The sequence below is a fragment of the Salvelinus sp. IW2-2015 genome, linkage group LG30 (genome assembly GCF_002910315.2).
Source record: "Salvelinus sp. IW2-2015 linkage group LG30, ASM291031v2, whole genome shotgun sequence".
NCBI lineage: Eukaryota > Metazoa > Chordata > Actinopteri > Salmoniformes > Salmonidae > Salvelinus > Salvelinus sp. IW2-2015.
In genome coordinates this window covers 22,811,951-22,828,483 of record NC_036869.1, presented here as the reverse complement: position 1 = coordinate 22,828,483, position 16,533 = coordinate 22,811,951, and positions in this window count along the sequence as shown.

The window sequence follows — 16,533 nt, the reverse complement described above, 5'->3', positions numbered from 1 at the left end:
CCTGAAACAATGCCTAAAGACTGGCCACATGTAGAGGAAGACACAGAGCTCGTGAACTGGGTCCTAAGTCTTTGTATGGTGTATAGGCTTTCAATGGAAAAACAGCCTTTCAAAAGAATAGTACTTCCTGGTTGGATTTTCCTCRGGTTTTCGCCTGCCATATCAGTTCTGTTATACTCACAGACATTATTTTAACAGTTTTGGAAACTTTAGTGTGTTTTCTATCCAAATCTACTAATTATATGCATATCCTATCTTCTGGGTCTGAGTAGCAGGCAGTTTAATCTGGGCACGCTTTTCATCCAAAATTCAGAATGCTGCCCCCTACCCTAGTGAAGTTAAATATTTATATTTCTGTAGTTTGAATTTCGTGCTCTGCAATTTCACCGGATGTTGTCGAGGTGGGTCGCTAGTGGAACGCCTGCTCTAGAAAGGTTAAAGCCATCGTTCTGAGGGAACCCATGACGAAGCCGGCCACCAAGGCCAAACTAGAACACTCCATTTGGTACGTCAAAGGTTCTTCTGGACTGGAATGGAAGGGGAAGTTAAGAAGTATGTCTCCTACTGTAAGCGCTGTGTGGTTGGCAAGACAATGGAACCAGAGGCTAGGGCACTGTTGGAATCTATACAGACCAGCACAGCGTTAGAACTGGTGTGCATAGACTTCTGGTCAACAAAAGGAAGGGATGGAGAGAGTGTTGATGTACTCGTCATCACAGACCATTTTACGAAGCTGGCACATGCGTTTCTTTGCCCGAACCAGACAGCAAAGGTGGTTGCCCAGAAGTTATGGAACCAGTTCTTCTATGTCTATAGGTTTCCCCAGCGGATACACTCTGACAAAGGAGCAAACTTTTAAGTCACTTAATCGCAGAATTGATACAAGTGTCAGGAGTCAAAAAGTCCCATACCACTCCATATCATCCTATGGGCAACGGTCAGACGGAAAGATTCAACTGCACGCTCGGTAACATGGTCCAATCGTTGCCAGCAAGAGCAAAAGAAAGATGGCCCCAGATGATACAGACGCTCACCTTCTCGTACAACTTTACCACACACGAAACGACAGGATTGGCACCGTTCTTCCTGATGTTCGGCCAAATTCCACGGCTGCCAGTGGACATCATGTTTGGAAGTACCTTGAAAAACGAAGACGTGTTGACWCATGACGAGTATGTTGACTCGTTACAAAAGGACCTGTGAGAGGCTGTCAGGATCGCTCAGGCCAACACCACTGAAGCTCAGAAAAAGCAAGCAAGGCAGTTTAACTTCTTATGGCTGAAGGGGCAGTATTGAGTAGCTTGGATGAAAGGTGCACAGAGGTGCCCAGAGTAAACGGCCTGCTCCTATGTCATAGTTGCTAATATATGCATATTATTATTAGTATTGGATAGAAAACACTCTGAAGTTTCTAAAACTGTTTGAATTATGTTTGTGAGTATAACAGAACTCATATGGCAGGCAAAAACCTGAGAAGTTCCACTTCCTGTTTGGATATTTTCTGGGGGTGCCAGATTTTCAACCAAGCTCTCATTGAAAATACAGAGAGATATGGATGGGTTTTCACTAGATGTCAACAGTCAATATAACTTTGTCTGATGACTCTAATGTGAAGGGGGGCCGAAGGAGACAGGAATGAGTAATCACTTCCATGAGGTGCCCGCCCACGCATTGAACTGGCCGTTCATGTGAGAGGGAGCTCCGTTCCATCGGTCAATTGAAGTCGATGTAATTCTCCGGTTGGAATGTTATTCAAGATGTATGTTAACAACATTCTAAAGATTTATTCAGTACATCGTTTGACATGTTTCTACTGACTGTAACGGAACTTTTGGACATTTCGTCACGTTATAGTGGACGCGCTTTGAGACTTTGGTTAGGGCGTTTGGTAAACAATTCGAAAGTAGCTAATTGGACATAAATAATGGACATTATCGAACAAATCAAGCATTTATTGTGGACCTGGGATTCCTAGGACTGCATTCTGATGAAGTTCATCAAAGGTAAGGAAACATTTATCATGTATTTTCTGGTTTCTGTTGAGTCCAACATGGCGGCTAATTTGGCTATTGTTCTGAGCTCGTCTCAGATTATTGCATGGTTTATTTTTCTGTAAAGTTTTTTTGAAATCTGACACGCTGTTGCATTAAGGAGAGGTATATCTATAATTCCATGTGTATAACTTGTATTATCATCTACATTTTGATGAGTATTTCTGTTGAAACGATGTGGCTATGCAAAATCACTTGATGTTTTTGGAACTAGTGAATGTAACGCGTCAATGTAAACTCAGATTTTTTTATATAAATATGAACTTTATCAAACAAAACATACATGTATTGTGTAACATGAAGTCCTATGAGTGTCATCTGATGAAGACAATAAAGGTTAGTGATTAATTTTATCTCTATTTCTGCTTTTTGTGAAAGCTATCTTTCGCTGGAAAAATGGCTGTGCTTATTGTGGTTTGGTGGTGACCTAACATAATCGTTTGTAGTGCTTTCGCTGAAAAGCATATTTGAAATTGGACACTTTGGTGGGATTAACAACAAGATTACCTTTAAAATGATATAAGACACATGAATGTCTGAGGAATTTTTAATTATGAGATTTCTGTTGTTTGAATTTGGCACCCTGCACTATCACTGGCTGTTGTCATATCGATCCCGGTAGCGGAATTGCAGCCATAAGAAGTTAACAAGAGAGTGAAAGGCACTGCCCCGGAGATTGGAGACCGAGTTCTCTTGTCAAACCGAAAGGAAAGAGGAAAAGGTAAACTTGCCGACCTGTGGGATTCATCGGTCTATGTGATCACATGGAAAGACCCGTCTGTGCATATCCACAGAGTCGAAGATCCTACTACCACGAAGAGTAAGGTAGTTCATCGAAACTTCATACTGCCAGTGAACTTCCTGCCGGTGGGACAGACAGACGAGATGTCCACAGTAGCCTCTACTGCTTCAGAGGAGGACATAAACGCAGACAGCGGTGAYGAAAGACKGGTATTTGATGTGGATGAGGATTCAGAGGATCGAAGGACTGCTGTCTGGATTCTCGAGGGCCAGAACCCTGAGGGGCCCACGGAAGCTGAAGCTCAAAAATCTTTGGGACTGGAAGATGGAGTAAACATGAGAGAAGCTGATCCTCAAAGCCCACAGAAGGACATGATCTCCGGACAAGCAGCTAGCTCAAGCACAGGAAGYTCCTCAAGGATGMCTAGTGATGATTCAAGTGATCCCTCTGAAGTTGACRCAAGTAGAAAAGCAACGTCAGTGAGCAGTCTAGATGGCATCAGCAGTRGAAGTTCATCAGTCAGCGGTTCTGTATGCATAAGATCTACTAAGGAGAGAATGAGTAACCAGAGAGAGGTAGAGCGCAGGAACAGCCAGACGTCTGAGTTCACTGATACMGTCCTGAGACCCAGTGAAGGCACCTTGAGAACTTGAACTGGAAGAGTTGTGAAGCCGGTCAGAAGACTTTTAGAGTCAATGAGTCAAGTGATTGCTGAGCCKGACAAAAGAGAGCATCTAGCTGCCCTGATTCAAGCCTTATCAACTTTTGTTAAAGTGACAGTACCCCAGTGAAACAGAGGCCAGAGGATAGATTAAGGAAATTAGAAATACTTTTAGAGGGTCAATATGCAGATATGGGCATATTKTTACCTGGCAAAGTCTACCTGGCAAACTCTCTTTCTTCCTGTGGAGGAAGAACTCTTACCTTATGTCTTAAAGTTTGCTGAAATTAAGAAGGGGTGTGTGTAGGAGAGTGAAAAAGGTTATTCCATAAAACTTCAAATTATTAGAATAGTACACAACGTAGAACAGAACAACCAGGTTGGGGGTCAGTRGCCCAAGCCMGCRAACAGGAATATTTCAAGTTCAGACAGAAGGGGGGAGTCAGATCGCTATGATCGCCAGGAACTTTACTTTTGGTGTCTATTTTTAATTGTTGCGCTACTGGTGCTGCCTGTTGATGTTAAGTAGGCAGCTACAGTAGCTGAATGATGTTAACACCTTCGGGTTTGGTTWCATTAAATGTATTTTATTTCATCTGGGTGCTTGTGTCACCTACTAACACCCTGGTACTACCCGTARCTCCCGTTCTCCTCAGTCCGAGAAAACACTGAGAGAGAAAGGTATGTGTTGCAGATTACTCCTTTGTAGAAGTCCATAACGTGAAATAAATAAAACATCCCAAGGTTAATGCTGTAGATATTGTTATAAGGGAGTGTGAGACTATTGAAACATGTAACTTTCAGAGTTTTATTGTTGTTACAGTTTTTTTAAATTGTTTAAGCGCAATTTTGAAAACAGGGCCCGGTTTGTCAAAACCCTACACACAATTAGCACAACCCTACACCAAAGTAGCACAACACTTCAGATCATTTGCAAAATGGAACACTTTTGTCAAAACTATACACGACTTCATAAAAATAATATTTTGTTTACTCATACGAAACACACACATTTCATATGACTTCAATCTTTTTGAACCAGTTAAACACTGCTGTTGCTAACCTAAAACACTTTTAGCAAGTCTAATTTCAGTGATTAGAGTACTGTAAATGAAGTCACAGAGAGAAAGTGCAACTATACAAACACTCACAAGACCAATGCTGCAGACTGAGGAAAATATCATTTATTTCTCTCCATATACCCAAATCAGTCAACATGTCAACAGGAGAATCACAACAAAACATGTCCCAGTTTTCATGCTACTACAGTAGTGTGCATAACACTGTTAGCTCAGCAAACAGACAAACGTAAAATACTGTATCCAGTACAGGTTACAATTACAGTAAATAACACAAACATAAAAAATAATCTGAAAAAAACGAAATATTGTACAGAAAATACTACATAAACATACTATAACATTATCTCTTCGCCTAGCTGGATCTGGCCAGAGAATTTCATCAACATCACAAGCAATATCGTCATTACAAGACAACGCGGAAGAACCTCTTGAATGTCGAATCCATCCTTGCACAGCTGCGGCGTCGACTTGGTCACAGGCGTCCTCCATGGCCTGAATGAGGGGTACCTGAGCCTGGGGCTGGAGAATCGTAATACCTTCCACAGCCAGGCAGAGAAAAAACTCTTCGATAGGGTTTAGAAACGGAGAGTATGGTGGAAGGTATAGTACTGTCAACTGTGGGAGGTGGTTGAAAACAGTTTCTGGACCAAAGCAGAGGCGGTGAGATGACACATTGTCCCAGATGACCGTGTATTGCATCTGGTGCATTTCATTACGCCTGCTGTGACGATGTGGTGCAATCGGTCCAAAAAATGGAGAATGTGAGGTGTGTTGTAAGGGCCCATTTTGGCATGACGGAGGACAACCCCATGCTGTGAAATGGCAGCGCAAAAGGGTGATGTTACCCCCACGTTGCCCTGGGACATTGTTTATAGCCCTGTGGCCCAATATCTTACAGATATTTTTCTTGTCATACACTCAATATCCTTTTCTTATGTTGATCATGATTGTTACTCCTTCTTGCATATTTTGGTGAGGTTAGAATATTTTCCACTTCTTGACCTTAGGACACTAGTACCTAAATCCTATAGCAACCAGATTTCCATTTGAATGTTACTGAATGACAATCTGCAGAAGAGAGTTTATCCTGCAGCATAGCTCATGTCATATTTTGATATCAAATATGTACCTTTGTATGTTTGCTACTAACCCAGGCTGCAAACTCCCTGAAATACTAGTGAAAGGCAAGTCACCTTAGTTGTAGCTCATCAGACATTTTAGTATTCACCGGTCGTTTGATAATGCGTCTAATAGCACACTGAGAGAATTCAAATTCTAGTCCATGAAGCCTTACTACATGCCATTTCTGTATTTCTTCTAAAGCTGTGTGTCCAAAGATAATTTTGCGCCTAAGGACAATGTTCGTACAAGTACATCCCAAAAGTTCTATCCAAAATTCCCTGTCACATAGAAACATTCATACACAAACCTAAATCTTATCAGCTCAGCGGTCATCCTAACTCATTATAAAATGGTTATGCCGCCATGCTCCATCGTTTATGTAGCCCCTTAAAACTGGTCTAATGTGCCTCCTCTGGGTATCCATAGCAATTCTAACCTGTAATTACCGGTCTGGCCACCACCCAATTAAAAAACTTCATAAATAGGCCACTCGATAAAGCTACCTGGTTCATTTAGAACATTCCTTCAGTTTCACAGGTATTATCGCTCTTTTATCCAGCATTAATGTCCATTGGTGATGCTAGTGCTTAGTTTAATTGTACCTTTTATGAGAGACCCGGGTGATGAAGAGAGATCTACTTATTGGACACATGTTGCTCATGGTCAACATATACAAATAGATAATGTTCAACCATTAGTTTTGTCCTTTTTATAGTTTAATGCTTCCATGTCTAACCACCATTGTATGGTCTGCGGTTATCTGTATTATAAGATTATAAGTCTTCTGTTAAATATAGGGCAGCACCTAAAGGGTTACCCTATAATTCATCAGTTGGGCTTCAACAACACCATTAGGATATGGGTAATATTAATTGTGAGATGTCACTAATAACAACTACTTGGCTCTCTGGTTATTTCGGGCGCGTGAATCTATGGGCCCCCTTCCTTTGGTATGTATTCTGAAGGTAATAAAATTCCTAATTAAAAATGCGCCATCCTAAAGCCTTACCTATATAGTTCGTTGGATACTCCATTTTCTGGACCTTTAGTTTTTCCTTAGGGATCAGCCAATGGAATTTGGGAAGTCCTCCACCCATTGACTAACATTAAAATGTTGGAAGGCTCTCATGCGCTACCCATGGACTAATCCCTCAATCCTATGTAGAGAATAATACATGTAACTTATTGTACAATGTCACAGGAAGGGGTATCACAAGTGCTGATGTGGTGCATACAATAAGCGGCTGATTACTGTAACTGTAGACAGATCTTCTTTTACCTGTTTTCCTGTCGAAAAGTCCTTATGACAGATGCCACTGTATATCTGCTAAGATTTGGCTGAACTCTCAGTCCAGCCTCCCTCAGCGTCAATCCGTGGTTCACAACATGGTCCACTAGTGTTGCACGAATGTCATTTGATAAGTTTGGTCCTCTTCTTTGTGCACGTTCTCCTCCTGCTTCAGGTCTTCCTCGACCTCTGGCTCGGCCTCTGGCTCGGCCTCTGCCTCTGCCTCTACCTCCTTCTCCTCCTCTGTGTACTCCTCCTCTCACCCTCACTCTTCTTCTGACTCCTTCCATTTTGGTTGAAGGCAGGTGAACCTACCTGCTGCATTTTTATAGTGCTTAAACCTGATTGGTGTGTCTACAATTTAGCAATCATGTGTTTGTGCACCTGATGTCTGTGTTTAACAGATTGGCTCATAGGTGTGGTAATTTGACAGTCAGTGCTTTGGAATTGCAAGGAAGTGACATCATGATATACTTCTGTGTCTGTTGTATACAAGTGTGTTTAGTGTTTTGCAAATCACTGTGTGTAATGTTTTGCAAATAGTGTGAAGCTGACAATGTGCTTACAGTTGTGCAAATCTAGCCTTGTGTTTTGCTCCTTGAGTGTAAGGTTTTGCTAATTGTGGGAAAAGTTTAATTTTAGTGTGTAAGCAATCGTAAAAAACTGTAATATAGTTTACAGAGTGTTAAAAGTGCTGCTGTTGCTAGCTAGCATTCCTTTCTGTGATGCAGACGATTAGCTGAGCTGCCGACTGGTGCTGGCGTTGCATTATGGGAGATTATAGTTTTGGCCCTCTAAGGTCTGAATGGGATAGAGGCGATTTCACGTTGTAACTTGTTTGTGTTGCAGTGTTTTTGTACATGAGTTGTTGTATTTTGGTACTGTCRACACTGAAAGCACCTAGMAATGTATTGGGGATGTRAGACAGGATATGTGTTTTACCTTTCTTCATGCTCCTGTATAGAACAACTTGTCAGATGGTGCATTGGAGACTGATGTGTTCCTGTCCTGTCTTTTCACAATACTATTGCAGCAGATCGACATAAAAGCCAAAAAGACAGCCGTGGTGTCGCTCTTCATTTTTTGGTTGTCCTGTGGTACATATAAAAACCACTACACTTGCTTTTGTGGCACAGTTGATGCCACGCAGGGCTACTGGACAGAAGCTTGTGGATTCTCTGACTGCCGCAGGCTCACTCTGCCTGCCTGTTTCATTACAAATAAAACCAAAGTTTATTTGTCACGTGCGCCGAATACAACAGTTGTAGACCTTACAGTGAAATGCTTACTTACTAACAAACAGTGCAATTTTTATGTAAAAAATAGGTATTTAGGTGAACAATAGATATGTAAAGAAATAAAAAGCAAAAGTAAAAAGACAGTGAAAAATAACAGTAGTGAGGTACACTGCACCTTTTTACCAATGTAATGACCTCGATAGATCACAAATTAAAGAATTAGAATGTCCAGAACAGAGGATCGAGGTGAATAAACTTGTAATAATCACAACTATATGTATCTCACTGTTCGGATGTTATAGATCTAATTTCTTTCTCTGTCACACATGCATGCACCAGGCCTGGGATCAATTACTATGTAAGGTATTTCAATTACATTCAAAAACATTTCGAAGGAAGTATTTGGATATTTTTTCTTWAAAAAAATATATAAGTACAATCTTAGAAAAAAAGGTGCTATCTACAACCTAAAAGGGTTCTTCGGCTCTCCCCATAGGATAACCCTTTGAAGAACCCTTTTTCCGCACAATCCAGGAGCTCAGATGCAATAGTTGAATAACATAATAACCAACGTTTCAACAGACAAGCTGTCTTCATCAGGGTATAATGACAAACACTGTGGGTCACTAGTTTATATAGTGTCAAAGGACACACACGTTTCTGTAATCATGGCCGGTGTGACTTGATATTATTTACAGATTTAAGTAGATCATACAAAAAAACATGAATGGATAACATACGATCATAGATACAATTTGGCTGCATAGGCCTAYAAAMATTTACAATGAATAGCAAAATCACAAGAATGGTATCAGATCAAAGTCTACGTTGAGACTGAAGGAAGCTAGGGTCTTTCAGTAAAAGATCCAGGCAGCCTCTCGTTTTAACAAAAAATTGTGTGACGTATTCGATGCCGATATAACGTAGGGACAAAATCGAGAGGTTCGCTTCCAAAAAATGGGCCGCATCTGGGTACATTGAGTTTTGACACCTAATGGTGCTACTATGCACCGAGATTTGTTTGTAAGTGCCATTGCATTGAGCGCAGCCATTACACTTGTAGTTTCCATCCGGTAGAGGCGCAAATAGACGTTGTGCAGGGCTATTTGGGGGTGGTAAATCAGTGTTTAGCAATTGATCTCTGACATTTCTGCCCAGTGAGAATACGACCAAGGGAGGGTCCGAAAACACATTACCGATACTGTCRTCGAATCTTAGAATGTGCCAATGTTTGTGAACGATTCCCTTAATTTGTTCAGAGCACTTTGAATAGCAGGTGACGTTAGTAAGAACGCAAGAWTGCTTCTTTTTGCGAGACTGTCCTTGAAAGAGATCACGTCTCGATTTGTTTTGAATTTTCTCAATGGCAGTATTAATCTGACCATTTTTTACCACCTCTCCTTTAATTTTCTTTGCGTCTCAAACATATTTCTGTCGAAATCTGATTGTTTGGCTGTAGGGCAAACTGTTTTTCAAGGGAAGCGAGTGACAACTATCTGCCCTCAACAAACTGTTACAATCCGTTGATTTTCTGTAAATGTCAGTGTAAATAGATCATTGTCCTCACACAAATCAAAAGATCAAGAAAACTGATTTGACGTGTGTCAGATTGCATAGTAAATTTCAAGTGCTCAGAACAAGAGTTCAGAAAAGCATGGAATGTCTGGAGCTGTTTTGCATCACCCTTCAATAGAGCAAAAATAACAGCAATGTACCTTTTCCAGATAATAATGTTAGRCAATATTTTTGTTGTTGAAAGGATTGAGAATTTACCTTTTCTCCATGTAACCATGTAAATTAGCATAGTTAGGAGCCGTAGAAGATCCCATAGCAGTACCCTTYGTCTGAATAAAGAAATAATTTAGAAACATGAAGTAGTTGTGTGTGAGTACTATTTCAGCCAATCTTATAATGCATGCACTGGAAGGTAGTTCATTTGTGTTACGTTGCAGAAGAAAATGTTCCATGGCATCAATACCGCCCTCGTGTGGAATGTTCGTGTATAACGACTCAACAACAAAAGTAACTAACACAGTATTCTCAGGGAGAGGATCAAGAGATTCAACAATAGAGATCATACTGCTGGTGTCCTTTACAAAAACTTATCAGCAGGGCAGATAAGGACTGACGTATCGGATTGTAAATCAAGTGAAGCTTGTTTTTAATCTTTAGGTAAATTATAGAAACCAGTCAAAAGTTTTGGAAGACCTATTCATTCAACGTTTTTTCTTCATTTTTGTACTATTTTCTACATTGTAGAATAATAGTGAAGACATCAAAACTATGAAATAACACATATGGAATCATGTAGTAAAAGTGTTAAACAAATCAAAATATATTTTAGATTTTAGATTCTTCAAAGTAGCCACCCTTTTCCTTGATAACAGCTTTGCACACTCTTGGCATTCTCTCAACCAGCTTTATGAGGTAGTCACCTGGAATGCATTTCAATTAACAGGTGTGCCTTCTTAAAAGTTAATTTGTGGAATTTCTTTCCTTCTTAATGCGTTTGAGCCAATCAGTTGTGCTGTGACATGGTAGGGGGAGTATACAGAAGATATGCCTATTTGGTAAAAGACCAAGTCCATATTATGGCAAGAACAGCTGAAATAAGCAAGGAGAAACGACAGTCCATCATTACTGTATGACATTAAGGTCAGTCAATACAGAACATTTCAGGAACTTTGAAAGTTTCTTCAAGTGCAGTTGCAAAAACCATCAAGCGCTATGATGAAACTGGAGTTCACAGAGTTCAAGTAACAGACACATCTCAACATCAACTGATCAGGGGATACTTTGTGAATCATACCTTCATGGTCGAATTGCTGGGGGAAAAAACACTACTAAAGGACACCAATAAGAATAAGATACTTACTTGGGCCAAGAAACATGAGCAATCGACTTTAGACCGGTGGAATGGACATTAGACTGGAGTCCAAATTGGATTTTTGAAAGACCATCGTGTATTTGTGAGATGTGGTGTAGGTGAACGAATGATCTCAGCATGTGTATTTCCCACTGTAAAGCATGGAGGAGGAGGTGTTATGGTGTGGGGGTGCTTTGCTGGTGACACTGTCTGGGATTTATTTAGAATTCAAGGCACACTTAACCAGCATGGCTACCACAGCATTCTGCAGCRATACGCCATCCCATCTGKTTTGGGCTTAGTGGGACTATMATTWGTTKTTCAACAGGTCAATGACCCAACACAMCTCCAGRCTGTGTAAGGGCTATTTTACCAAGAAGGAGAGATGGAGTGCTGCATCAGATGACCTGGTCTCCACAATCCCCCGACCTCAACTTAATTGAGATGGTTTGGGATGAGTCGGACCCCAGACTGAAGGAAAAGCAGCCAACAAGTGCTAAGCATATGTGGGAACTCCTTCAAGACTGTTGGAAAAGCATTCCAGGTGAAGCTGGTTGAGAGAATGCCAAGATTGTGCAAAGTTGTTATCAAGGAAAAGGGTGGCTACTTATAAGAATATACAATATATTTTGATTTGTTTAACACTTTTTTGGTTACTACATGATTCCATATGTATTATTTCATAGTTTTGATGTCTTCACTATTATTTTACAATGTAGAAAATAGTAAAAATAAAGAAAAACCCTTGAAGGAGTAGGTGTTCTAAAACATTTTACCGGTAGTGTATGTACTCATGTTTGTTCTAAAGGAGATTATCAACATCTTTTTCAACAAGTCTGAAATATGTCTCAATAGGGTGATTGCGTTTGGCTGGAGGTACAAAATAACTCTTACTTCTAAAAGGAGTCGRAGTATGTGCTGGTGAGCAGCCTACATGTTCAGTAGAAATACCACGATTAGGGGAGCTAAAGTATTCCCTTAAACGGATGTTTCTTTAAAAAAAACTCAAACATGTCTACCTTAACATCGAAATCATTGCAGTGGTTGTAGGTTTGGTTCCCAAAAGAGTTACACCTGGAACCAAAAGGTTCTTCTATGGGGACAGCCGAATAACCCTTTTTTTTTTTAAAGTGGTGTGGAGTAACTACAATGTTGTTGATCCATCTTCAGTTTCCTCCTGTCACAGCCATTAAACTCTGTAACTGTTTTAAAGTCACCATTGGCCTAATGGTGAAATCCCTTCCTTTCTCTCCGGCAACTGAGTTACGAAGGACGCCTGTATCTTTGTACTGACTGGGTGTATTGATACACCATTCAAAGTGTAATGCTCGAAGGGATATTAAATGTCTGCTTTTTATTTTTACACATCTACCAATAGGTGCAATTCTTTGTGAGACCTTGGTCTTTGTGGTTGAATCTGTGTTTGAAATTCACTGCTCGACTGAGGAACCTTACAGATAATTGTATGTGTGGGGTACAGAGATGAAGTAGTCATTCAAAAATCACATTAAACATTATTATTGCACACAGAGTCAGTCCATGTAACTTATAATGTGACTTGTTAAGCAAACATTTACTCCTGAATTTATTTAGGCATGCCATAACAAAGTGGTTGAATATTTGTTGACTCAGGACATTTCAGCTTTTCATTCTTTATTTTTTTTAACATTTCAAAAAACATAATTCCACTTTGGCATTATAGGGTATGTTATGTAGGCCAGTAACCAAAAATCTAAATGTAAATTTAAGCCCTTGCAGCCAACCCACTGAGGTGAAAGACTAAGGTGAGAGATACACTACATGACCAAAAGTATGTGGACACCTGCTCGTCAATCATCTCATTCCAAAATGATGGGCATTAATATGGAGTTGGYCCCCCCTTTGCTGCTATAACAGCCTCCACTCTTCTGGGAAGGCTCTCCACTAGATGTTGGAACAATACTGCAGGGACTTGCTTCCATTCAGCCACAAGAGCATTAGTGACGTCAGGCACTGATGTTGGTTGATTAAGCCTGGCTCGCAGTCAGCGTTCCAATTCATCCCAAAGGTGTTCGATGGGGTTGAGTTCAGGGCTCTGTGCAGGCCAGTCAAGTTCTTTCACACTGATCTCGTTAAACCATTTCTGTATGGACCTCGCTTTGTGCACGGGTGCATTGTCATGCTGAAACAGGAAAGGGCCATACACAAACTGTTACCACAATGTTGGAAGCACCGTATCGTCTAGAATGTCATTGTTGTTACATCTGCTCCTGCCACGCCCTCTACTTCTCATCCTGGACCTCCCTAACCTGCCACCACTCCCCCAGTGCTCTCTCTCTCCCGCTCTCTCTGTGCGTTTGTGATTTTGTGAGTGGAGACAGGTGTGCTGGAAGCAGAGCAGATTCCCACCAGCTGCAACCTGTTCCATAATCAAGGACCCTACAAATACTCAGCCCTGCCACTTCCACGCTGCCAGATCGTAGCCTCTACTCAGTCAGTCTGCATTTCTAGCTGTTAGTTCCTGCATAGATTTTGTTATCCTGTTGTGTGTGCCTGTTTTCCCTAGCCTCACACTTATTTTTCTCTCCGCTACGGTCCCATCTGCTCTGACTCTGGTGCCTGTCTCCTCAGTCCTGCTTCCCTACCTTGGATCCTCACTCTAGTGCTTCATTGGATACCTCCATACCATTCCCCTGGACTGCACCCCATCTCCTCTCCTGCTTTTCAATAGGTACATTGGTTACCTATCCGTGTCTCCGTCTGAGTCTGCATTTGGGTTCACCTGCTCCGCACGCATAACAATTGTATGCTGTAGCGTTAAGATTTCCCTTCACTGGAACTAAGGGACCTAGCTCGAACCATGAAGGTAGCATTTTGCTGGCATCCGCCAAACCCAGATTCATCCTTTGGACTGGCAGATGGTGAAGCGTGATTCATCACTCCAGCGACTAAGTTTCCGCTGCTCCTCTCCACAGGGTCCTTTCACCTATAGCTGATTTCATGGATGAGCTCTCTAGCAGGAATTCAGTCACCAGCTGCATGAGTTTGTGGATGACTTCAAATAGAGGACATGGACCACAGTGAAATTAACTGCTTGTTCTGTTGCTCAGACATCTCAAGTCAGACAAGTTTTATTTTATTCCATAGTGTAAACGTCTGTTCTTAGCAGACACCGTTGTACTATTTTCAGAAATATCAATATTAAGAAATATTTGTAACTACACTGACACTTTACAGTGCAGTATAACTGCAGCCCAACTGCAGTAGTTATTCTACTGCATTCTATTCTATTCTATTCTATTCCCATTCCCAATGCCCCAGGGCAGTGATTGGGGACACTGCTCTGTGTAGGGTGCCGTCTTTCGGATGGGACGTTAAACGGGTGTCCTGACTCTCTGAGGTCATTAAAGATCCCATGGCACTTATCGTAAGAGTAGGGGTGTTAACCCCGGTGTCCTGGCTAAATTCCCAATCTGGCCCTCAACCATCACGGTCACCTAATAATCCCCAGTTTACAATTGGCTCATTCATCCCCCTCCTCTCCCACGGTAACTATTCCCCAGGTCGTTGCTGCAAATGAGAACGTGTTCTCAGTCAACTTACCTGGTAAAATAACGGTAAAATWAAAAAATAAAAAATAAAAAATTCTGCAATTACTGCATCCAAAGTACCAGTCGACTGCAGTCAGTGTTGTGTTCGAGACCGAAGGGGGACAAGGAGTCCGAGACCGAGTCAAGATCGAGACCAGAAAAAGTCAAATTCAAGAGCATGATTGTAATGTCAACTCACCACCATAATAAGAGGTMAAAATGTCCAGTATTTCTGGGTTCATATTTCAGAACATCATATGGATTCTTTAAACATTCAAAATAGTGAAAAAATGCATGCTGAGGGAAAATAGAGCCAATCTACTAATTATTACTAACCCAAACACAGTGGGGAACAATGGTTCTTCTATGCCTTCAGTGAAGGGCTAAGGATTCATAAAAAAAATTATTATAATAATAATACTAAAATTACTATTTTGGATGATTTTCTGATTTAATTTCTACAGTTTTTGTTGGAATTGAAAGGGTTAACACTGAAGAGAGAAAAATATCCAATCAATATTCTTTGCTGGTCTCTGGGGAGATAAATCTAGCTAGCTAAGTCAGCCATTGGCTCGGCCATCAGAAGCTAGATAAAGGCCTCTGCCATTCAACTGTATTAGGGCAAAAATGTGACAGCTGAATCAACCAATCACATTTTGACTTAATGGGTGGGACCGTTTTTAAGAGACTTATGGAAACGTCTGCCTTCTTGAAGGCCAACAGGTCACTGCACAATAGTGAGCAGTAGTTTTCCTCTGGTCTAGCTAGCTAGATTTTGTCATCGCCTACTTTTCAGTGGCTGCAGCAGGTGTTATCAAAAAGGATTTTGTTGCTAATTTGTTAGCTTCTCCCTTTCAAGAATACATTTCTGTGTTTTTTATTGCAGCGCGCTTGCTGTTGTTAGCCATCTCTTTGAAAATAACTTATGTTTGTAAAACATTGTTGCATTTAAAGTGGAACTGACAGCATTTTAGCAACATTACATCTTATTAAAATCTGGTCATATACACCCCCAGGAAGAAAATTACATCAATAGATACACTAGCCTATTAGCCACGTTATGACTGACTGTGATCATTGCCCTTGCTAGTTTGATTGTATTGACATTCCCAGCCTTAGTTACATTTGTTYGTTTTTGTCCAGAATATTGAATAGTTGAAACTGAAACAGTGCATCTCGAATGAGTTGTGGCAGCAAACAATGTACCAGGCCAGCTGTGATTTTACAATCTGATAGCCATATTTTTTGTACTGCCAAGAAATGTATTGGTGAATTCTATTAATCATGCATTGAACTGCACCCATCTATTCTGCCAACAATGCCTTTGTGTAAGTCATGGAACGTTGAGTCAAATATAACCTATTTTTAAACCTCTTACAAACTTGGTTTTGTAGCATATACTGGGAATTTTATCATTTTGACTGATATTATGATTGTCTGTTTGTTTCATATCTRCAAAGTAGTTAAAACGCTGTCAGCTTCACTTTAAACTTTAGGTCACCGGTTACTTTGTGTGCTAAATATTAAATGTTTTTTCCAAYGSGAAGTAATATTTGTAMATTTCGATTGGGAAATGCTTAATGGTTGTGTTTTTSTATTCTTATGATTGGGACCAACTGGCTTATTATGTCCTAGTTAATGGACTGCTTATCCTTTAACATCATGCTGTGTGTGACTTCTGTCTTTCCATCGGTATGAAGTGGTGTAATGGTGCCTGGAGAAGTGGGTATACAAAAATTTTGCCAACAAGTTCCCAAACAGCCCGCCCATCGAAGGAAAGTCACTCTGAAAAATCCTGTGTTTTCCTGAGTTTTCCTATACATTTKTCAGATTTACACGCTTAAATCACACTTTTTATATATAGAAAAATACAAAAATGTGATGGTCTAATTCCACAAAATGCTTAGCCACAGA